Source organism: Rhinatrema bivittatum, chromosome 7 (genome assembly GCF_901001135.1).
Source record: "Rhinatrema bivittatum chromosome 7, aRhiBiv1.1, whole genome shotgun sequence".
Lineage (NCBI taxonomy): Eukaryota > Metazoa > Chordata > Amphibia > Gymnophiona > Rhinatrematidae > Rhinatrema > Rhinatrema bivittatum.
Window position 1 is genome coordinate 249,188,944 of NC_042621.1, and position 25,638 is coordinate 249,214,581.

General features: G+C 43.9%; 1 protein-coding gene across 1 annotated transcript in view; it reads right to left on the reverse strand.

Annotated features, from left to right (window-relative positions):
* Positions 1-25,638, reverse strand: part of PTPRE (protein tyrosine phosphatase receptor type E) — a 557,332-nt gene that overhangs the window by 469,173 nt on the left and 62,521 nt on the right. Inside the window, exon 2 of the mRNA XM_029610013.1 lies at positions 23,998-24,022. The gene's annotated coding sequence lies outside the window, so the exon portion shown is untranslated. The remainder of the gene's footprint in view (positions 1-23,997; positions 24,023-25,638) is intronic.

Consider the following 25,638-nt stretch of genomic DNA (forward strand, 5'->3'; position numbering starts at 1 on the left):
TACTTGTGATGCACAACTATTTGAAAGGGAGGCAGAACAAATTCATCTCAGACTGGTACATAGGAAGGAGAATAAGAACCTCCTGTGGAAAAAAAAAATATTAAAAGGAAGAAAAAAAGCAGTATGGATCCAGAGGGTGAGGAGAACAAAACAGATGAGAATGCAAAGGGCAGTGACTGGGTTTTCCCGTCCGCCTATTTACATCTGCTGAATCTCTGCCCAAACCCCTGACTTTTAAGATGTGTGAGGCAGACGCAGAAGGACACAGGAGGCAGAGGATGAGCTCTGACCACTACCTGATGTATCTCTCGCACAGGTTATTGCCTGCATTTAACTTTGTCTCAAATGAGTTAAAGGGGAAATTTTCAAAGGCACGTTTACACATAAAAACCAAGTTTGTACCCCCAATGGGTATGCACATAAAAATATGCGTGGAAGACAGTTTTGCACATATTTTTATACATATACTATTTTCAAAACACTATATGCCCAGGGGAGATGATTTTCAAAGGAGTTGTATGCGTAAATGTAGCATACTGATGTAGCACTTTTCAAATACCCATTTACGCACTTAAAGTGCACTTATGAGTGGAAAACCTACTGAAAATCCAATGGCATACATTGTAGCAAACTTCAAACCCCCAATTACACGTGTAAAAGGCATTTACATGTGTAAAATTCAGTTTTAAGCATGTAAATCTTTTTGAAAATTACTGCATATTTTATAAAACCCCTGCCTCCATGCATAAACCACAGTTTATATACATACATATTATTATTTTCATGCGTTAAATATACGCGTGCATGTTTATAAGACAGAGAAAGTCGGGGCTTTCACTGCTTTCCAGTTATTTGTATGTAACAAAACATTTGTGCAGATTTTCAGGAACTAAGCTGTATTTTATAAACTGCTGCACAGTCAAAAAAAATTGATCAGATTTGTTTGATAGGACCTACCTCTGGTAAAGCTATGCTGCCTCAAATCTTATGATCCATTGGACTCCAAAAATTGCACTACACAATCCTCAGTTTTAGCAGCGATTCCATTAATTTGCTCACACAGACTAAATGGTCTGCAGTTCCCAGCCTCTTCCTTATTTCCACTTTTATGAATAAGAACCATATCTTCCTATCTCCTATCTCCCGGAACTACTCCAACTCTAAAGAAGCATTGTAAAGGTCAGCAAAGAAGCTATTGGAACTTCTCTAAGTTTCCTAAGTATCCTTGGATGCATCCCATTTGGCCCCATCACCTTATCTACTTTAAGTTTAGTTAGCTCCTCACAAAACACATTTTTCTGAAAACTGATTGAGGTTTGCCTCATTTCCAATCTTATTTTTGTTCATTTTATGTGGTCCTGGTCTTGGCCCTTTCACAGTGAATACTGAACAAAAATATCTGTTAAGCAATTTCACTTTTTCCTCATCAGCCTCTACATATTCCTTTCCTTCGCCTCTGAGTCTCACAATGCTACTTTTGCATTTCCTTCTATCAGTAACATATCTAAAATAATCTTATCCCTCCATTTTAGCATAAGAACATAAGAACATAAGAAAATGCCATACTGGGTCAGACCAAGGGTCCATCAAGCCCAGCATCCTGTTTCCAACAGTGGCCAATCCAGGCCATAAGAACCTGGCAAGTACCCAAAAACTAAGTCTATTCCATGTAACCATTGCTAATGGCAGTGGCTATTCTCTAAGTGAACTTAATAGCAGGTAATGGACTTCTCCTCCAAGAACTTATCCAAAGCTTTTTTGCTATTTGCTATTTTTTCTTCCATTTCAATTTTTGCATTCCTGACTACTTTCCCATCTTCTCTTAGTTTTTCCAGCTATTGTCACCTGTCTTTCTCTGTCTGTGATCGTTTGTTATTTATGAATGCTAATCTCTTCTCTCTTACCTTTTCTGCTACTTCTTTAGAACAGCGCTTCTCAACCGGTGTGTCACGACATACCAGTGTGTCGCCAAGCACCGGCAGGTGTGTCGCGTGCTCCCGGTCTCTCCCGCTGCTCTTCCTTCCCTGCTGCCGTTGCCGCCGGACTATCAGCACATTCAAGCCCAGTGGGAACAGCAGCGGTGCTAGAAGAAGCTGTGGCACCCACGGCTGGCCTTTTCTTCTTTCCGCGCCTGTCCCCCCCCATGACCCGGAACAGGAAGTGATACACAGAGCAGTGCGCGGGAAGAAGAAAGGCTATGCCGCGTGGAAAAGTAGCAGCGGCGGCAGCAGCAGCGGCCCCCGAGCAATCAAAGCAGACGGTAATCGGGAAAGGAGACAGCAGCATGAGCCTCCCGCGGCAGATGGGATTCTTCTTTCTTGGTCTGCGGGGGCTGGAGGAGGAGGCTGCTGCAGCTACCATTTGTGCTGGGGGGGGGGGGGGAGAGGAAGTGAGTGAGAGAAAGAGAGAGAAGCAGCCAGCCAGCCTGTGTGTGAGAAAATGTATTTGATTGAGAACATGTGTGTGATTGAGAGAAACTGGTCAGAGAGCTGATGTGTGTGTATATGTGAGAGACAATGAAAGTGACTGCTCAGAGAGATGACTGATGTGTATGTGAGTGTGAGAGAGAGAAAAAGCATGGAAGTGAGAAATCTGGGTATGTGAGAAAGCATGGGAGTAAGAAGCCTGATTATGTGAGAGAGCATAGGGGTGGGAAGCCTATGTGTGTGTGTGCGTGCATGAGAGAGAGACTGGTTGGTAAGGTGACAGTGTGTGTGAGAGAAAGAATGTGATTCAGGGAATGAGATGCCTGTGCACGTGGAGAGCGAACATAGAAAAGAGAGAGAGACTGATGTGTGTGTGTGTGTGTGTGTGTGTGTGTGTGTGTGTGTGTGTAACAGAAAGAAAAAGTGATTATGGGAATGAGAAGCCTGTGCATGTGAAGAGAGTGAGCATGGGAGTGAGAAACCTGGGTGTGTGTGAGACACAGCATGGGAGTGAGAAGCCTGTATATCTGAAAGAGAACATGAGAGTGGGAAGCCTGTGTGTGTATATGCATGAGAGAGATCAGGTGACTGGTGTGTGTTTGTGTGTGTGAGAGAGAAAGAAAGTGATTATGGGAATGAGAAGCCTGTGCATGTGGAGAGAACAAGCATGGGAGTGAGAGACTGGTGTGTGTGTGAGACAGAGAAAGTGATTATGAGAGTGAGAAGCCCGTATATGTAAGTAGAACATGGGAGTGGGAAGCCTGTGTGTGTGTATGGCATGAGAGAAACTGTTCAGGAAGGTGACTGGTGTGTGTGTGTGTCAAAGACTGTTTGGGAAATGATATGTGTGTGAGAGACAGAAACTGGTCATGGGGGCATGACTGGTATGGTGTGTGTGTGTGAGAGACATGGGCCCTAAGGAAGAGGACCATGATTATAGAGCTTAGCCTCTACTGCTGCTTCTGGTGAGTGCTACAGCCTGCATGGAAGAGGAGTAGCAAACCTGCAGGAGGGGGTAAGTAAAGGTGGCTTTTTAAGTGTATTTTTCTTGATTGACTGCCATTTTAATTATTTAATATTATGTGATGTGTCTGCTTTTTTTAAAAAATATTTTATTGGTGTTTGGAGAATTTTTAATAGTTTTTATGAGTTTTAATTGTTGGATGTTATTCTGTTCATAGCTGTTTTGAAACAATTATTCTGCTTATTAGTATAGTTTTACAATTATTTCTGTGTGGGGATCTATAGCAGCTTGGCTTGTTCTGTTTTCCTAATAGGAGGTGTATTGGTTTTTAGGGCCTGATTTAATATTTGTAGTGTTGCCTTTTCATAGATAGGGTTGCTCCTGTTTGAGTGTATTCCATAATACAGGTGTAACTGTGTGCGAATTAGTTTATGTGCATTACTACAGATCCTGGGAGTATGTTAGGTCGGTTCTGTGTCTGTTACCGAGATGAGATATTTTACTAGCATGTAAGCGTTTGTATCAGTCTTATTTGTTGTGTTTTCTCAAGAGGACATGCATTGGTGGTAAACTGCTGTCTTTTCATAAATAGGGCTATTGAGCCTGGAAGTAGAAGGAGTTTGAGTTGCTGTTACTGAGATGACACCAGAACCAGAATATCTTTTTTATAGGGTGAGTTGTATGGGGAATGTCATAATTCTGCTTTACATCCATTATTGTGGGTCGGGGGGGTTCCCATGGATGCAAACTGTACTTTTATATCTAGCCCCATGACGATCATGGGTCAGTGTGTCACGCATGTGAGAACCATCTGTCAGGTGTGTCCCGACAGAAAAAAGGTTGAGAACCACTGTGTTAGTGTATTGGACCATTCCCCTTGGGACAGAGACAGGACCTGAAGAAATTATATCCATTTGGGCAAGGAGCAACTGAAAAGGAAAATAAGTTCCAGAGCCCAGGAAGGGTGGAGAACTGGGTCTCCAGAGTATTTGGAAAAAGTGTTAGTCTGAGGAGCCCCTTAAAGAAAAGGATTCCACAGAATCTGCAGGACGAGTGTACCAGGGAGCGCAAGACAGAATGATCTGCCTGGGGAAATCCACAGTGTTGGCTGATCAAACAATTCAGCCAGAAGCTTATCAAAGAGGACAGAGAAAGGAACTGAGAATATCTACAATACCCAAAAGGTACTGGGAGGGCTCAGGGTGGAAGGGTACCTGTCCAAAATGAAAAGGAAAGGAGTGTGTGAAAGAGACTGAGATTCTGCCACTGGTTTCAGTAAAGACTATTCTGAGTAACAGGTTTTGGAGTGGAGTGATTTTTTTGATGTGATTGGATTGGTCTGCAGAAGAACCCCAGCAAAACAAAATCCTATGGGCCTTGAAAAGACTTTCATTTGCCCACTGAGCAGGAATCCCAGATCATGAGGCATTCTATGGTCTACGACTCTTTCTGGGTGCCCTCGTGTCTAAGAGATGATTGGGACAGAGGCTACATATGAAGGGTTCTGAAAAAAAACCCTAGATTAATTTATTTTATTTTTTTTTGTGAACTGTTTTTGGACTTTTGTTACCTGCTCATACCACTAGCAAAGATGTTATTTTGGAATAACAGAGCTTAGTGTTAGCTTGGTAATTTTTGCTGGAGTGACTGGGTGGAGAGCAGAACCACCCCTGAGTGAGGAAAACCCTAAGGGCCTTGGAAAGTAGATCTTATCCCCCCCTGTGCGGGAACCCTGGTAGGTCCTGGAGCTTTAATTTTTCTATCTCTGCTTTTTTTTTGCAACAAAGGATCCTTTTCTTTTAATCCCATGCCTAGTTGAAATCTGCTACTGTTTTGGCCTGCACCAACTGCTCTGGGAGGGTATTTGCCATCCTTTCCATGAAAAAATAGGTCCTGATGTTGCTCCTCAGCCTATTGCCTTGGAGCGTTATATCATGTCCCTTTGTTCTAGAACAGTGGTTCTCAACCCTGTCCTGGGGACCCCCCCAGCCAGTCGGGTTTTCAGGATATCCACAATGAATATGCATGAGAGAAAATTTGCATGTTATGGAGGCAGTGTATGCAAATTTCTCTCATGCATATTCATTGTGGATATCCTAAAAACCCGACTGGCTGGGGGGGTCCCCAGGACAGGGTTGAGAACCACTGTTCTAGAACATCCTTTCCATTGAAAAATGCTTGATTCTTGTGAACTACAAATACCAGTCAGATATCTGGATTTTTCTATCATATCTCCTCTGTTTCTCTTCTCCATGAGGGTATACATATTTAGATTTCTATGTCCCATTTCCTAGGGCTTTTAGTGCAAAACCAAAAACATGCTGAAATACTTTCCAAGGATGTATATTACTTTTTTTTTTTTTAGCAATATTTTATGTCTCTGTCCTATTAGCCGTACACATGGATGACCTTCAATGCCCACACTAAACCTCAGAGGGGTGTTTCTAACTGAGACTCTGCAAGAGATTCTGAGAGGGGGCTAGACAACAGTCAGCATGAGTTAAAACAAACACAGTATGACTGAAAAATTCACCTTTGTGCTATTGGTTTTATTAGATAGAGGTTAGGGATGTGCATTTATTGGAAAAGAAATTAAAAAGTTTTAACAAAATTTCCTGTTTGGTTTCATTTCATTTTTAAAATGAAAGGAGAGGAAACCGAACGAAATTTCATTTGCTTTCACTTTGTTTTAAAAACACAGAAATCCTTCCTGGGCTCTCCCTCGATCCTCCCTTAGGCTGGATCTTCTTACTCCAAGTCTTCTTTCTTCACTGGGCAGAAGCGATGCCCGGTCACTCCTGCCCTGGTGGTGTTACAACTGTAAGCCAGTGCCAGTTTCTTGTATGAAGGCACTGAACGACGATGCCTGCCTCAGTCTGCTGGCCCAATTTACAATATCGACAGCACAGGACTGATTGGGGATTGCTCCTGCCCTGTGAAGAAAGAAGACTTGAAGTGGGAGATCAATGGAGGACCTGGGAGAGGGTTTTATTGTTGTTTTTTTTTTTGGAGAGGGGGCTTTGAAAGGGGAGGTTTGCAGCGGAGATGACCTGATATATTTTATTTGCTTTTGTTTATAATTTTGTTTCTTTTCAAATAAATGAAACAAAACAAAAAATGAACTAGAAAAAAAAAAAAGACACTCCCCCCCCCAAATTAAAACATAATGAAACAAAAAATGGTGTGCATGCCCTGAACAGATGCAGAGTGAGATATAACAATATATGAGTATATATAAAATATGTCTTAGTCTGTTGTGTATAAACTGTGCGTGCTACGGTTTCTGAGATTTTCCATACTGCACCATGCTTCTCACTAATTTTCTTAACATTTCACACTAAATGACTCCAGTTTAGCTAAGCCTGTTATAACTGCAAATTAGAATAAATATTTATACATCATATTAAATGTTCAGCTTTTTTCGATAAAATTGGCATGAAATTTTTGTCAGAAAATGTTCCCGATTCCCTAAATAGATTTGTGCTCTGATTTGGTATATTAGGACACTCCCCCCCCTCTCCAGTATCCCACCATATTAATTTCCCATGCTGCATCTCAAAGTTGAACTCAAATATTTGATGGGGGGGGGGGGAGGGGAAAATCAGTAAAGATACATAATGTGGTTTAAATGTCATACTGAAAGAAATGCAAAGCTTTATGTGGAAAGAAAGATTTTTATTGGAATCGTAAAATGTAAATACAATGCACAATGGCATATAATTCTCTGACATTGTTTAAATGTAATGCACTAAAAACTGGGGGCCACTTACTTTAGGACACCTCAGGAACTGCGCATGATATACTGTGATTATTCATCTACTGTAACAGGTTTAACTGTTGTAGCACTTCCATTTTTTACTGCCACTCTCTGCAAATTCACTGGCGGTTCTTACTAGTCTAATTTCAGGACCTGACTGAGGCAAATCTGAATTACTAAAACCTTCTCCTCCACTACCCGATGGTTTTCACCGGCAAGTCTATGAGCACGCTGCATCTTCTTCACCAATTGTGCTTCTAGCTGATTCTCCTGAAGCAAGAGATTATGAGAAATGGAAACGAACTTAGTAGCACACTCATTGCTAAGCTGGTCCTCTTTGTTTTTGTATTGATTGAGCTGGAAGCTTTTCAGTTCTGCTCCTGGTGGAATGCTTAAGAGCAATCCCAGACAGCAGTCGGGTGCTACGGTGGCTCTTCCACCATGTGAGAGGAGACGTATTCTCTGCTGCCCGCCTAAGGGTATCTGTGCGCCAAAGGTTTTCTTTCGGATGGTACTGGGGAACATCCCTCTTCACTGCCATTTCAGCAGTGCTTGGGACCTTCTAAGCTACTTCCACAATTGTATCGAAAACGAGGACAGTTCATGTTCTGGTAAACGTTGTCCTCTGTATGGAGGATCCAACAGGTTTGCTACCCAAAGCACTGGAAGGTAAATTTTTAGTAAGTGCAGTCATCACAGACTAAGCAGCTCAATGCATCTGAGAAATGTTACTGTAACTTCAAGACAGAACTATCTCTAGTTTACATTTACATATCTATATGTATATATATTTTTTTTAAATTCAGGTTTGCTTTGTTCTTCTATGAGAGTTATGACACACACTTTCCAAGGATGTTTGTCAAGAGACACTAAATCTGATTCTTCTACGACATCTGTATTAGTCCTACTCACCCAGGTATACAAACAAGCAGCCTGGAGACCATTAGGTTACACATTTACAATGCAAAGATGCACACTTCAGTGCCTTTAAGACAGGCCAGTCATCCAGCTGTACTTTACTGCATTCAGCTGTCTCTTTATTACAGACTAGGCTTAAACTACAGCAGGGAAAAAATAAATTACTGGATATTTTTCTGTATAATAGATGCTCAAGCTCCTTCTGAACAGTGCTTCTCCACAAGACTCTCTCCTTCAAGGTAACAGAAGCCCATCTTTCCAGATTAACAAAGCACTGATAAATTATATGTACGGTGGCTTTTTAGGTTTGGTGCCTGCAGAGCGAGCTGCTCCTTAAGGAGCAACTTCAACACATGGCAGCCACCCTCATGTTGACTGCGAACCTGTTCTGAAGACGGCATGTCACAGATGCAATTTACAGATAATGGGACCCGATGGGATGTGTCACAGAATACTGGGTCACATATTCGGCAAATTTCGATTGAGCTGCTCTCGGCTTCAATCTCCGTTATGCTGAAGTGCTTCCCCCGGGGCATATAGCGCTATTTTACATCACTACCTACCCTCCAGGAAGTAGCAAATAATTTTTAATTAAGACCTCATCTCCCAGCAGCATAAAATCCACTTGCTGGCTCTGTATTCTGCAGGCAGGCTCCTTATTTGTATCAATCCTCACCCTTTCAAATAAGGTCTTCTATCTGCTCCATTCTTTCCTTTTCTGGTCCTGGGAGTGCATCTAGTATACACTTCCCTTGCAACTGGGAATAGGTTCACCCTGAGTTAAGCAGTCCAAGTGCTGTGTGACTTGCAGAATTCAGCACAATGACTTTCATCTTTGTGGCTGTTGCAAACTTCATTTTATTTGGGCTGGCCCAGTGGCTGCCACTGAGCTGCTCTCATCCATCCCTTTTACATGTGCTTCCTCTCCTGCTGAAAAGTAGAGTTCATTTAATACAGCAACATCGAAACGCAACCTATGAGCATGAGACAAAGAGCGGGAGGCTCTTCCATTCCATAGGCTCGTCTGCAAAACCACAGAGCGCTCACTTTCCTGCAAGTAAGAATCTTTTGTGTTTACTCCCATCCTTTCCTGTATTCCGGAATTGTTTTTTGCCTCCACCACCACCATCACCACCGCTTGGAGGTTAGTCCATGCACCCACCACCCAAAAATACATTGCGCTGCCTCTTACACTTCCAGGGTACCTGGAAAATAACTTCTCGTGCTAAGCTCCCATTGGCTTACGAGCTTGGGCGACTCTGTGCAGAACTGCAATGCAGACACAGATGAGTGATCTATGAAACCACTTTGGCCTGACAAGCTGGAGATTAAATGCTTTTGGTAAATATTTGTTGACTGCGATACACACAAGGATAACACGGGAGGAAGCGCATGGAAATGTGTTTTGAGTAGGTTGGTACATCCTTCTAAAAATTCTAATTTTTTTTACAAGCCATCATGACTCAGCCCTCACAAGTTTTCAGTTTAGCACACAGGCTAGAAGCCTTAATGTAAGAATCTCCCTGCTCCAGTGGCTCAGATTACATTCCTAGAAAACATCCTCAGTTGGAGCTGTTTTCTCCACCACTTTACAGGGTCGATTTTCCATTATGTTCTATAGGCAAACAACTGCAAGACAAGCAAGTAACATTCTGTTGAACAGGGCACAGGCACTGAATGTTTGTTCCTTGCATGGATTAGTAATGAAATAGCAATACTGAGAGAGAAGCAAGTAATCTAATTTCACAAATGTAAGAATAACCTATCGGGATGCCCCCACGTTCTTAATACAGGGAGCAGATCTGCTCATCCAAATGCTTGATTACAGAATTTAGGTGGACATTATTTTTCTTACTCTGCATTACAATGAGAGTCCCTCTTTATTTTGATGTTAGAAGCATTCTTGTAGTATGCACAAATCTTTGTATTTATTCTGTTGACAAATGCCCCATTTTCAAAATTACTTTCCTCCATCCTCCAACTAAAACGCCTGCTGCAAATAAAACCTCCTATAGCGTGTTGCTAGAACTGGTTCAGAAGTAGGGAACACACAACACTAGGTGAAAATTTGTTACAGCAAAAATAAATTTGCAGTGGTGTCATGCTTTTTATTTTTCTCTTAAATTACAGTATTGCAGCATAGCTAACACAATGGGATAGACTGATGCTCTCTGACAGTGTAGACAGCTAATATACAGTGCTATATAGCACGAAAAGAAGAGAATAACTTTCAAATTAAATATTTTCTTTATGACTGGGGAACTATTTCAAGGTATTATGTATCCAGCTGCCCTCTAGCTTCTCATGGAACTTATCAGGACTTCACTGCCAGAGTACATGGCTCTCTGTCACATCTCTCTGGGCCTTAGAGTACCACCATGGAACAAATAAACTCCCTTCACAAAGTGAGTGCAAAGCCCCAGGCAAGGAAAGGAAACAGGGGGTCGGAGGGAAGGGGTAAATTGGAAAAGTGCCTGGGAGAAAGCTGGATGGAAGAGGGGGCCAGGAATGCTAGCTCCACCTCTTACACAGCCAGAATCCCCTTTCATATACACACACTTTAGAAAACCTCACTATGCATGAGATTGCACAGAATGTGCATGAGAGAGAAATCCCAAATGCATGATTCTTCCACTTACAGTATGAGGCTTGAGGTGTCTGCAGTAAGTATGATGAATACTGCTCAGTTAAACTCTACGGAAATGTGATAATTCAGGGACTTGCCACATTTAGAGTCAGAAAGCAATATATTCTATGGTGCAGAACTGGCTAGATTTTGTATATGGATTTAACTGCTCATCTCTCCAAAGGCTGAGCTCAAGGCAAGTTACAATCAGGTATCGTGAATAGTTCCCTGTCCCAGAGATCTTAAAATCTAAGGGCTTGATTTACCAAACGTTTTTTCTAATAGGCACAGAATGGGAAAAAAGCCTTAGTACATGAGAGCCCAAGTTTGAATCCAATGAAGTGACTTGCCTGAGGTCACAAGAAGCAACAGTGAGAAAAACAGGATTTGAATCCAGCCTACACATACAATACATTATCATTCTTCAAATTGATATCATTCAATAATTCCATCCTTTCTCATGTTTCTAAACATTTGCTCTACTCTCGCTCCTAGTAAAGACTGTTTGCTGTTCCTTGGACCTATACCAAACCTGTGAAACAATTGTTGCTAAGTCACATATAATTTTCTCTGATTTTCCCTTCTCTTATTAGGCATGTCTCTATTATATGATATAATTATCATTTGTTCACTGGTTTTTAATTGTTATATGTAATGTTTTCTTTTAATTTCATTTGATTGTAAAGCCTGTTGCTAATTTATTGTTATTTGTAAACTGAGGTGATGTTTTTAACGTGCCACGGTATATAAAAAAATCACTAAATAAAATAAATATAAATACCTGGTTTTCAACCCATTGCTCCAAGCATTAGGATGCCTCTCTCTGCTCCGTGAGCACAATGTGTTCTCACTGGGTTACCATGTAGCCATTATGCAATTGAAGAAGACTGAACTTGATGGACCTCTGATCATCTTTCAACCTAACATACTAAAGAGTCAATTTTTAAAGGGATCTATATTGCTAAGTAAGGATTTAGCTGGCTAGATCAAAGTCTTTGAAAACTGGCCAGGCTGAGTGGTTAAATTTAGCTACCTGTTGCATTGCACACCTGGGAGGGGTGGATGGGCGTGCGTTAGGAAAGCGGGCGCTCAGTCATGAGCGCCCGTTTTTCGCACACCAACATTGTATTGGCCTGAGAGAGAGGAATGTTCAGTAAGAAGGGGGAGTTGATGATGTCCTTGTACAGGTTCTTGGTAAGGCCTCACTGTGTTCAGTTCTGGAGCCCATATTTAAAGAAGGATAGAGACAGGATGGAGGCGGTCCAGAGAAGAGCGACCAAAATGGTGTAGGGTCTGTATCAGAAGATTTATGAAGAGAGGCTGAAGGATCTGAATATATACATCCTGGAGGAGAGGAGGTGTATGGGAGATGTGACACAGACCTTCAGATACCCGAAAGGTTTTAATGATGCATGATCCCTGAACCTTTTCCACTGGAAAGCAAACAGTAAAACTAGGGATCATGAAATGAAACTCCTGTAGGGTCGACCCACACCATCATCAGGAAATATTTCCTCACAGAGAGGATGGTGGATGCCTGGAATGCCCTTCCAGAAGAGGTGGTGAAGACGAAATAGTAAATAAATTCAACATGGCATGGGATAAACACTGCAGATCCCTAAAGGCTAGTGGTGAAAATGAAGGAAAGGGTGCATGGGGTAAACTGCATGGAGGAGCAGCAGCAGCTACTACCCTTAACAGAAGGTATGGGGATTATTATTCTTAACCAATTAGGTTTCATGATTTTGATGTAACTGCAACATCGCTCTCTGCTTCAATAGTGAGGGGGAAAAATCAGAGCCCTGACTTTTACCGTCTGGGGTACTGGACACAGACAACAAGGAAAAAGCACAGAACTGCTTCTACAGCCAAATCCAAAAGCAAAAGCAAGTTCAAGCAGCACTGTCTGAATTATCAAGAAGACTACTCACCCCATAAAAATGTTGCTGGCAATAATTTTGCTATGGGTTTGGAAGTTACTTGGTTTTGATTGTTAATAGTATTACCCTTAACATAAGGCTTGAGGGTAACCTGCACGGAGCGGCAGTTACTACTCTTATCAGAAACATAGAAGGTAACATGCAAAAACTACCATAAGAAGCTTGCTGGGCAGACTGGATGGACCATTTGGTCTTGTGTAAACAGTTTTTATTGTTTTATCCATATATCAAATAACATACTCAGGAGAGAGACGGGACACTTCATCTCCCTCCTCGATTCAACAGTAACCATAAGAATACAAACCGTAAGGAACCCCCAACAGCCTAGAACCCAGTACTCCCCCCCCCTCCCACCCACTTCCCCCTCTCTTTCCCCCCCCCCCTTTTTCCCTTTTTCCGTATTCCCCCAAGGCCCCTTAGAGTCCATATCAGCTCCAAGTCCCAATCCTCAAAGCAAGGGAACAAGTCCAAAGTTAATAAGAGATCTGCACTCAGTCCAAGAGATCCACTGAAGTCAGTCATTGAGCACCGAACTGCGCACCGTCTGTGGGAGCGATTGCAGATATGCGTCCCATACAGTGAGGAATCGTTTCTTATGAAGAGGAGAATGGCGCATGACCGCCGCATCCAGCAACATCATTCGATGAAATCCATTTCTCCAGGTCCAGTAAGACGGGGGTGACACCTCCCGCCAGTGCAAAAGAATAGTTTTCTTCCCCACCAAACAAGCCTTTTGGATAAGTAAGCGACCTCCCAGCCCCCGAATTCGCAGTGGAGAGATGCAACCAAATAAAAGCCATAGCGGAGATAGGGGAATCACGACATCTAGCAAGTTTTCTAAATAGTGAGCCAATCGTGTCCAAAAGCGATAAATGACTGGACATTCCCAAAAAACGTGGGACAAGGAACCCCTGGCGTTGTCACACCGGGGACACGCCGCCGAGGAAGAGATCCTTAAGTGGAAGGCCCCCTCCGCTGAAACATAGCTTCTCCGCAAAAATTTAAATTGCATCTCTCTAAAGTAAGAATTTATCGAGAGCTGGGATATTCGCTTAAACCCGGCTTTAATGATGCGAACATTAACGGTAAATACTCCATCCCCATTCCATCTATCAACCAAAATAGAACAAGTGTCCACAGACACCAACTGCCGGAGACGTTTGTAATACTGTGACAGGGAGGGAGGTGCATCCCTATCGAGAGAAAACAAAGCTTTCAGAGAGTGTAAATGAGATGTCTGCAAGAGGGATGGAGGGAGAGAGTGGACATAATGTTTTAACTGTAAGTAAGGAAAAACCTCCCCCGCAGCTATTCCATAACAGGTCCGGAGATCTGGGAAGGACATAAAGGCTCCCTCCGGGGTCAACGCCCGACCTAGCAAATCAACACCCAGTTCACGCCAACGTTGAAAGGCTGCGGACTCGGAACCGGGGGTAAAATCAGGATTACCCTGGATCGGAAGGAGAGGGGCACAGATCCTCGGAGTTTGTAACAGCCGCGTAAGGCGCCCCCAAGAGGCGCGCAGGGGACTAATAAGAATACTGTGCACCAGATGGGAAGGTAGGGAAGAGGCTCTGGCCTGCAAAAGGAAATGCAGCGACGTAGGGGCGGCCAGCTCCATGTCCGCCTGCAGACAGATCACCGTAGGAGTAGGCATCAACCAGTCCCGGATTACACGTAAATTACTAGCCAAATTATAAAGAGCCAAATCCGGGACACCCAAGCCCCCCTTCCCCACTGTTCTCGCATCCAAGCCAGCGGTATACGGGACCTACCTTCCCTCCAGTAGAATCGGCGTTGAGCCCTATCTAGCTGACGTAAGTCTACCACCCGAAGCCGCAACGGCAGGTTCTGAAATAAATAGAGCCATTTAGGCAAGAGGATCATCTTAAAAAGATGAACCCTGCCTCCCAGGGACAGCGGCAAGCGGGCCCAACTGTTCAACTTGTCTTGGGTGTGTTTTAAGAGTGGAGCTACATTCAATTTATACAGCCCAGAAAGGTCTCCCGGAATTGTGACTCCCAGATACCTAAACGCTGCGTCCGCTCGACGTAACGGGAAATCCCCCTCCCAACCATCCAACAAGGTGTCAGGAGATGCCAGGGCCTCAGATTTGTCTAGGTTTAACCGGAATCCGGAAAAAATCCCATATTCCCAAAAAATTTGGAGCAAAGGACTAAGAGAGCGTCGTGGGTCAGTGATAAACACCAGAATGTCGTCCGCAAAAGCGGCATATTTAAATGTGGTAGACTGCAGACGTAACCCCTTAACCTTAGGAGCACTTTGTATTTTCAGCAACAGGGGCTCTAATTGCAAGATAAATAAAAGGGGAGACAGTGGGCAGCCCTGCTGCGTACCCCGGGAAATGGCAAAAGTCTCAGACATAGAGCCATTCGCCACTATTACGGCTTCGGGGCGCTGATATAATAATCGGACGAGGTCAAAAAACATGCCCCCAAAGCCCATCTGTTGCAGGATCCAAAATAGGTAATCCCACTCCACCCGATCAAACGCCTTTTCAGCGTCAAAGCTGACGGCAAGGAATGGGATATCCGTCAACTGGCACATATTCATAGCCGCTAACACTTTACGTATATTAGTTAAGCCATACCGCTTGCGGACGAACCCCACCTGATCCGGGCCAATCAAACTGGGCAGCACAACAGCGAGACGGTCCGCCATAATCTTGGCCAGCAACTTTTGGTCAAAATTTAGGAGAGAGATAGGGCGATAGGATTCGGGAGCTAAGGAATCCTTGCCTGGCTTGGGAATAAGAACTATATGCACCCGATTACCATGGGCCGGGAAGGAGCCCCCTCCCGCCAATGCCCCAATCATCTGAACCAATGGAGGGCCCACCAAATCCTGCAGGCATTTATAGAATTCAGCTCCATAGCCGTCAGGCCCCGGAGCTTTGCATGTCTTAGCCCCCATGATCACTGCGTTCACCTCAGCGAGTGTCACCGGGCTATTCAGAAATAACTGCTGATCCCCAGTTAGCCGTGGGAGACGGAGTTGGGCACAGAACTGGTCACAAGCCGCGGGGTTCCAATGTCCAGAGGAATATAACCCCTTATAAAAGTCCCGGAACCGAAGTAAAATGTCCCCAGTGTCAGTAAGTAGCTTACCCGCAGAGTCCCGGAGGGCTGGTATGTGTCGGGACCCTCGATTGGCTCGAACCAAATTCGCCAGCAACTTCCCCGCCTTGTCGCTGTGCTGATAAAGCTTATACTGGTAGTAGAGAAAACTCTTTCGAGCCCGCTGATGGAGCAATGTGTTAAGCTCTCCCTGTATCGAAAAATATCGCACACGAGCCCCCTGGGAGTTCCCTCGATTCAAAGCGAGCCTAGCCCTCCGCAGCCTATCTGTCAACAGCACTATCCGGTGGTTAATAGCTTTGGTCCTGTGGGCCATGTAAGAAATGATGTCTCCACGTAACACCATTTTGGCTGTATACCAAAATAGGACCGGGCCGTCAACATGTTGCGCATTTAGGGTGGCATACTCCGCCCAGCGGGCTCGCAAGTACTCCTGGAATTTAACATCATGAACCAAATAGTGGGGAAATCGCCACTGGTAGGTGGACGCGGGGCGAAACTCAATCCGCAGCTCTAAGCTTACCGGAGCATGATCAGAAATAACAATTTCTCCGATACGCACTTCCCCCACCTGAGCCAGGCAACGGGTACTCAACAGAAAGTAGTCAATACGGGACAGCGTGCCATGGGCCCGGGAAATGTGTGTGAAGTCTTTCTCCCCCGGGTGCAGGAGACGCCAGACCTCCAGCAACTGCAGTGATTGCTCCAAATAGGAAGGGCCCCTACCGAAACTCCCCACTGACCCTGAAGGCGAGGACCGATCCAACTGGTCGTCCCGAATAGTATTAAAGTCCCCCCCGACAATCATACAATCATCCACATAAGGTAAAAGCAAGCGGTGAAGCTCGTGATAAAAGCTGGGGCTATAATTGTTGGGAGCATATAAATTGTAGAGAATTACTTTAACTTGGTTCAGCTCCGCTATCAAGATAACATACCTGCCCATCGGATCCTTAATAGTAGTGTGTACCTGGAGGGGGACCTGCGGATGGACCCAGATGACCACCCCTGCAGACTTCGTGGTGCCAGAAGCATAATAAACCGTCCCTCCCCAAACTCGACTGAGCTTATCATGTTCGCTATCGGTTAGATGGGTTTCCTGGAGAAACGCAATGCGCGCCCTCTTGCGCCTCAAATGAGCGTGAATTTTTGTTCTCTTAATAGGAGAGTTTATCCCACAGACATTCCAAGTAATTATGGACGTGTGCTGACTAAGGACTCATCATAAAGCAGCTATCCCAACGGTGTTTCCAAGCGATCCCATGGCAAGGGTCCTCCCAGCCGGAACCCTCACCAAGACCATATTGAAGGACTGAGTGTAATCTCAAGGAAAGGAACAAGCACAGAAAAAACACAAACAATCGCACCCCAAGGAGCCTACTACCGATTCCCCGTCCCCAAAAAACCCCCAACTTATCCCCCCCCATCCTCGCAACACCCCTGGCGAGGGCGCTCCCCTGTCCCCAATGTGAGATCACTACCATGCTAGCTCACCCACCCCCATCTGCATCCAGGGGCCACCATCATTATAGCAAAACATAAGTGAGAAGGAACAGCAAAATATAAGCAATAACAGACATGGTTCAAATATAAAGCATGATAAAAGGAAACTAGCCAAATTTCTTCAGCCATGAACCGCTAGGCAGCATATGAACAATCATAAGCTTAAACGATAAATGGGATATAACCAATTATAAACCCAAGTAGAGCCCCAGTCCATGCACAGTCCATCATTACAACACCGCAGGGTAAATGTAATAAAAAAACTGAAGAGAAAAAACAGGTACAAAAAAATGAAATAACTAGCTAAGAAAGACCAAATCCTTAAACAGGCGGGGCAGTCCATAGCAGGAAAAGAAAGAAATAAAAAAACGTCAACATCCATACAGAAAGTCTCCACCAGCCAAGACCGCTGAAGCACCATCCAGCTGCAAAGAAAAACAGCAAGCTGAACAAGTGTTCAGCTTGCTGTTTTTATACAGCGGCTATCTGAAATTGGCATCACAGGGGTTGGCTGTTCTTATACAGCGGCTATCTGAAATTGGCATCACAGGGGTTGCCCTCAATTGGTTCAACTCCTATCTCAGTAATAGAAATTTCAAAATTCAGCTAGGAAACCATGTATCTAAAACTATCCCCCTCAAACAAGGTGTTCCACAAGGCTCATCACTCTCTTCAACACTTTTCAATATCTACATTTTACCCCTCTGTTACCTCCTTTCCAGCCTCAACCTCCCTCATTATATCTACGCCGACGACGTTCAGTTGCTCATCCCCATCACTGACTCTCTTTCAAAAACCATGGATATCTGGAAGGATACTCTCCTATCCATAAACAAACTCCTATCTTCCATCCACCTGGCCCTTAATACAACTAAAACTGAAATTATGCTTATCTCACCACAAAACCAACTGAACCCCTATGCTTTCTCACATCCCCCATTTGCCCAACAAGTCCATGATCTGGGAATCATACTTGATGGTCATTTCACGATGAAGAAATTCATCAGTAACATACTAAAGGATGGTTTCTTTAAACTTCACACCCTAAAGAAACTTAAACCTCTACTTCATCCACCCGACTTCCGCACTGTTCTACAAACCATCATCTTTGCCAAAACTGACTACTGTAATTCCCTTCTCCTCGGCTTACCAAACAATGCCATCCACCCCATTCAAATACTGCAAAACACAACAGCCCGGATTCTGACCAACACACACAGACATGACCATATCACACCGGTACTAAAAGATTTGCATTGGCTCCCTATAGCTTCCCGCATACAATATAAGGCTCTCTCTCTTGTTCATAAGGCCTTATATAATCCCGAATTGAATTGGTTTAATGACACCCTCCGATTTCACCAATCTAATAAACCTACCAGACAGATTCACCTTGCTACCATGCCTACCACCTCGCCCAAATTCTACAAACTTACTTCCACTAGAACACGTGCCATATCAATCGCCGGGCCAACCCTCTGGAACACAATGCCAGTCGAATTACGACAAGAAGAATGCCTAAAAACCTTCAAGCGAAAGCTTAAGACCTGGCTCTTCTCTAAAGCATATACGTAAATTCTCCTCTCTCTCATTCATGTTCTCTCTCTCATTCTCATTCATGTTCCCTGCTAGTCCTGGCTTTCATCTAATTTATTCCCTAAACTTCCTCTCATTCACCACTGTGTTACCCTTACCCATTTCCTTTCCCTCTTCCCCCCGCCCTCCCTCCCTCCCTTTTCTACACTTATGATACATTATATGTTATTCCCTTTTCCTGTATATATTGTATATAATTGCAATCCTAGCCTACAATAATTTAAGGATTAACTTAATTCTTTTCGCCATCTCATTTCCCCCCCAGTCATTTATTCCTTTGTTAATATATTTTATTTTTGTTCACCTTTACATTTCCCCCTCCTTCCAATTCTCCTCTTGTTTAATATGTTTTATTATATTTTACTTTTATGTTTTACTTTTATGTTAAACCTGTTCGATGTAAAATGTTCGATATAAAGTGTTCGATGTAAAGTGCTTTCTAAGCACTAGTTTTATGTTTCGCTGTGAACCGATGTGATATCATTGATGAATGTCTGTATATAAAACCTTTTAAATAAAATAAATAAATAAATAAGTGCAAGAGCGGTCAGCCATAGCGAGGGGTCCATAGTAGGGTGCCAATTCATATGAGAAGCAGGGGAGATGATAGTGATGTGCACCCCAAAAAAAACTTGTAATCCAAGCCCAACAACACTCCAGTGTGAGCTCAATACGCCTATAGGCCTGCTATTGATGAAAAAAAATATGCTCGCCTGCAGAGCCTCCCGCAGTAGTAGATGCAGCGAACTGTCAGTAGAAACATGGAAAACAAATAAACATGCTGCTTAGAGTCCTGCTTAGCTCGCAGACAGTAACGAATTGCCGAGCCGCTATCGGGTTATCGCCAAACTATGGGAAACACGGCGAGCCAAGCGCTGTTTCAGGGAGGCACAGCTGCAGCGCCATTTTCCTCCCCCGTGCCCGCCACAGTCAGGAGTGACCGGGCCTCTTGAGGGGAGGTAAACCACTTCACGCCGGACTCAGTGGCCACCCGCAATCGGGCTGGGAAAATCAAAGAAGCTCTCAGTCCCTGCGCCAACAACTGAGTGCATACTGGGGCCATCGCCCTTCGCTGCGCAGCCACACTCACCGAAAAGTCCTGGAAAATCAATATCCGCTGGTTGTCAAATTGAAGTGTGCGCCCCCTGCGCGTCGCTGCCAAAATAGCTTGTTTATGGGCAAAATTTAAAATCTTGGCCACCACCACTCTGGGCTTTTCCGCAGCCGGTCGTTGTACGCCCAACTGGTGGGCTCGTTCGATTCGCAGCGGGCCTTGCGCGGGAGACAACGAGAGCTCCTTAACCAGCCAGGTTTCGAGAATAGAAGGAAGGGCACGATCATCGATGGATTCTGGTAAGCCTACGAACCGCAAATTTGATCTTCTTGAGCGGTTTTCCAAATCTTCCAGTTTCGTGGCATGTTTGGCCAGCTCCGCTCGCAGATCCACCATTTCAGTTTGTACCGCGTGGAGGCCATCTTGTACGTCGGATACTCGGCTTTCTAGTTCCGTGCAGCGGCTTTCAAATTTATTTAAGTTGGCCGAAATATCCGCCACCGCCGACGAGATAGATTTAAGCTCGGGACCCAAGGCTTCGATAACAGCCGACTTAATTTCAGCTAATGCCGGGGCCGCGAGTTGTGCCGGAGGCCCAGCCGCGGCGGCCATGATGGGTTCCGGGTGAGCCAGCAACACGTCTTTTCCCTTATCTTTAGCAGTCTTCGCAGAGCGAGTCGGCATACCCGAAAAAATAGCCACCAGGAGAAAGCGGTCACAGCCTCCGTAAACAGCGGGCACTTAACTGGCCGTCACGATGCAGATGGGGGTCGATTCTAGGGATCGGCCGCCGAGAGGGAAGGAATCACATCCTCCACCCTCAGTACACCACGTGATCTCCACCATTTGGTCTTTTTCTGCTGTCATTACTATGTTATGTTACAATGTAATTTCAACTGGCCAAATTCTAGGCGGGCCCAGGGGTGAGGTTAGGTCAGGGAGAAAATTTTAGGTGACTAGTTCTGATTTTCAGTGCTAACCACCTAACTTGGTCAGCCAAATCTAGGTGCTACATTAGGAGGCCTAAATCTAGCCAGCTAGAGCTTCCATCCCTCCTTCCCAAAGGTAAAAGTTGGGCAGAATGGAGGCAGCGACAACCACCCACACCCCTTCTCTCCCACCCAAATGTAAAATTTCAGTAACGGGGCCCGAAAACCCTCCACAATCCCCCCTCTCTCCCCCACCTGACTGTAAAATTTCAGCAGGGGTGGGGGGGGGGGGTGAGACCAACAACCCCCTTCCCTCTGGCTGAAAGGTAAGAGCAAGTGGGCTAGGACTCACCCCTTCTTACCCCTGCAATCCTTCCTCACAACATTTACCCCACATTCCCCAGAAGCTCCCCCCCCCCCCCAAACCCTCCCCTAGCAACACTGGACATCAAGCTGGGTACACTGCATACACTGGGTCTGAATATTGCATACCTCTACCTGTTGCAAAATGGAGCACAGAGTAAAGTTCTGGGTGCAAAAGGCATGCTATTTACATGCATAACTTAAAAACAATTTAACTTCCACGTGGACCTTCAGAACATGACCCTCCCCCCACAATGCTTCTTCCTTATGCAGTCAAATTTATGCGGGTTCTGAACTTACGCATACACTTTTGGGCTCTTGAATATCCAAGTGACTCTCGTAGGCAACTCCTTGCTTCAACATACATAAACCCCACATAAGATTTTGAAATGTTACCCCTACACGGCTAAACCTGCTGTGAACTTACATAAACAAATTCTGTTTGAAAACTGAACATTTTTTTCTCTTCTTCTTTATGTTTGAAAACTGCACAATTTCTATTGCAGGTGCTAGGAGGGTATCTGCTAGGAACAGGACCAAACAGGTCTCTCTTTGACCTTTCAGTTCGGTTGTTTTCATACTTCCACTCACCAACAAGGAGCTCTCTTAAGAAAGGGATGGCATGAGATAGAGAGAGAGAGAGAGACCATGCAAACCACATCTCAAGATCAGCAGCTCAAACGAGGCAATACTGTCACAAAAAGTTAAAAAACCACAACTCTCCACGATGTTCACTTGCAAGAATGAATGTGTGAAATAAAAAAAAAAATAGCCTTGTTAGAAAAGTTCGGAGCAATTTTCAGACGGATTCTCTGTGAGTACATGGGTGTTTAGCCACAGTGAAAGGCTTTTCAAAATTGCCCACCCTCTCTCCCCCAGTAGGGAAAAGTCCACATGCTGCTGGGCAGAGTTGCTCTGCGGGTACACGTGTACTCATGGTCTCTGGCAGGCTAGGGATTTTTAATGGGAAACAGCTCGAGGAGGACCCAAGGGCCTGCATGGGTACTCCAAAGTGGAGCGTCCTTTTCCTGCAGCTTTGTATACAAAGCTAAGAAAGGATCCAGAAAGGAACTATGGCCTAGCGGTTAGATCCTTTAAACCAGGGATTGTCAAATCCTGCTTCTCCCACCGACACTCTTTGCCACCTTGGGTAAATCACTTCATTTGCCTCACATACTCATTTAGTTTAGTAAGCTATGGGGATGCGATTTATTGTATCTGAATAATTATCATAAAGAGAGCTAGTATTATTACCAGGTCAATATTCAAAAGCTTATGTGTGCGAAACTTTGAAGTTGCCTGCATAAAAGCTGAGTTTCAAATAATGTCCAATTACCGGACACACACACATTTTTGTGTGCACAACTTTGCACGCACACAAAATTTAGGCAGACAAAAACAAGCATCAATGGAGGTGTCCTGGGGGTAGGGCTTAACTTTAGCCAGTATGCGCGCATATCCAGTGCTTTCCGGGTAAAGTTACGTGCATGTATCTCATCGAAAAAATAACTGTCCCCACTTTACCAAGATAAAGTTATGCACATAACTTATCCAAGCATATTTAACAGGACACTTGTGCCCTTAAGTTCCCCTGAATATCCGGGACATGTTACACGTGTAATTTTCTCCTGAATATTTCTGACACTGAATATTGATCACAGTGCAGTTTTTCCTCACATTCATTTCCACTTTTGATTCTTTTCAAAGAACAGCTCAAGTGTTGACTGAACATTAGAAAAAAAAAAAGCAGTACTTCAGCTAATCCACTTCACATGTCAGCATATAACACTAAAACATAATGCCACCCATCTGCAGAAGAAAAAGTCACTTCTTATGAAAACGTTCTTTTCTCCACACTTTTGTAGCTACCTTCCATGGGTTCTGGACTCTGCTGCCCTTTAACCTCTGCTGAGCCTATCAGAAAGCTTTCCAAAAGCACACTGCTTTCCTATAGGCTCTTTGGGATGGGGGAGGGGGAGATGACAGCACTACTGAGAAGGGATCTATCAATTCTCTGGCCCACACCAAACCTTGAATTTCAAAGAAAATGACTTTTTTTAAAATGGAAAGTTATTTTCACTTGTTACTAATATGTGACAGAGTAACAGAGCATTACCACTCAATATTCAGGAAAGCTCTTTTCCATCAGTTTTCCCCCAACAGTGATCAATCTGAGCAGCAATTAAGATCGGAGCAATTATCTCATGCTGTACTCCCTAATGGCTTTAAAATGTGTGTCCCAGAGATAAGGCAGTACCTCCTCTAAAGTGACTGCAAGCAGAGCGATGAACATGTTGAAGACACGATGCCAACAATGCACTTTGGTGGTTCTTAAACCATACAAACAACAGTAAGCCGAAGAGTCTAGGTGCTCGCATCGGTCCTGGAGCCCACCCCCATCTCCAGTTGGTCGGGTTTTGAGGATATCTTTAATAAATAAAGAAGTAAAGGAATGAATGAATGAATGAATGAATGAATGAATGAATGAATGAATATGTAAGAGAAATATTTGCATACATAGGAGGTAGTGCATGCAAAAAAAAATCTCATGCATATTGATTAGAGCCATCCTGACAACGTGTCAGGCTGGGGGGGCCTCCAAGGCCTGATGTGAGCACCCTTGGTCTAACCGAATGCAGAGAATGTTATGCATGAATAAAGACAGAAGGTGCTTCTTTAAATGCAGTGTGCATGCCTCTGGTCACTCTGGGTTTTTTTTTCAGAACTGCCTTTTTCTTTCACAGCATTAGAAACTTAACCACAAGCTGTTAGCTATGGTTTCCTTAGCTTGGCCAACATTAGAAATACATCAAAAATACTTACCTACAGGCAGGACAGATGACTCAGGCTGTAAGGCAAAAAAAAAAAAAAAAGCATTAATATTTCTGATACTGCTCATCAGATGCATCTTTTTTCTCTTTCTCTTTTCTTTGACTGAACTGTAGTTTTCATTAGCAAAATGACATTAGAAACACACAAAGAACATTTTTTAGACTAATTGAGAAGTCCTAGAATCTAAGGATCTGCCCATAACCAATGTTCAGGCAGGAGCCATATAACTCTATGCACTGAAAAAGAGCAGCTTTGAAAGAAATCCTCTCATGTCCCCCCACCAGACATAGGGTGAGATCCAGATTTTGAAGAAACACCTTTGACCGATCCTAGTTTTGCAATACTCCCATCTAAAATCATTTATTTCAATACCTGTAGTATTGATGTCAAATGGAAGATGCAGAACTACAACCTCCAGAATGCACTGGGATACAGGTCCAAAATTCAGGACTGACCAAAGATCTCCCTTTGGAAATTGAGTTTCCTCACATCTCTGGTCGGCACATACTCATGTTAACATGTTTAAGTTGTGAAATATTTAAAGAAGCAGTCTTCCTCTTGAATGTGGGTAACACCTCTGCCCCCTGCTCTTCTTTTATCTTAAACCTTAGCTGGCTTTATCCAAAAGATAGCCAGTTAGGTTTAAAGTTATCCAGCTAAAGGATAATTTTAACAGAGAATATTCAGTGGGATGTTTATCCAACATCCAGGATACCTTAACCAGCTAAATTTAGATGGATAAGTTATATGTTCTATTTCTTTTATTGGCCTCTATCATGTGTAAAAGGCCAACTTTCCTCCACTTCCCTACCTCCCTGGCTGTCAGATCAGTGGCAGACTGGTAGCATTGGGAATCAGTAAGTGTGCACTTCCAGTCTTTGTGGCTGATCCTTCTCCTACCCTATGCTTCCTTATCATAAAAAGGAAGCACATGCTTGCCATATTTCCGTCCTTTTAGCCTTCCACTACAATGCCTCTACTACAGTACTCAAAAACCTGAGAGGAACCTGAAGGAGGTAAGGAGAGATAGAAGAGAACCTGGGAAAGCATGACAGAGAGGAATCTCAGGAGGAAGGAGAAAATAGTAGAAACCTAGGGAGATAGGTTCTTCTTCTTCATCTCTCCCCTCCCTAAGGGAAAGGACTTGAGATACAGAGAGGAATATAAGGTTAGGGGGAAAGGAAGAAGACATTTAGGAGAGGAGTAGGAGGAAATGGAGAGGATCCTGTGAGCATGTGAGGAAGTGATAATGAAGAAGTACTTTGGGGAAGAGGAGGAAAAGATGGAAAGGATCTTAAGGAGAGAGAGACATAGATGAATTTATGGAGGGTGAGGGATGGAGAGGTACTTGAGGAAACAAAAAGGGAGATGGAGAAGATCCTGGGGGAGATTGAAATGGGAGGGGGTGGATGGAAGGCTACCAACATGGAATGAAGCCAACATGAATTTAGCAAAGAGAAGTCTTGCTTATCTGATAGATTTTGTTTGAAAGAGTTTGTAAACATATGGACAAGGGCGAGTCAGTTGATAATACATACATAGGAATTTCACAGAATTAAAAGTTCCTACAATGTCCAGTCCAGGTATTTAAGTTGGCAGAGCATCATTCAATCTACACTGTTTTTCCCTTAC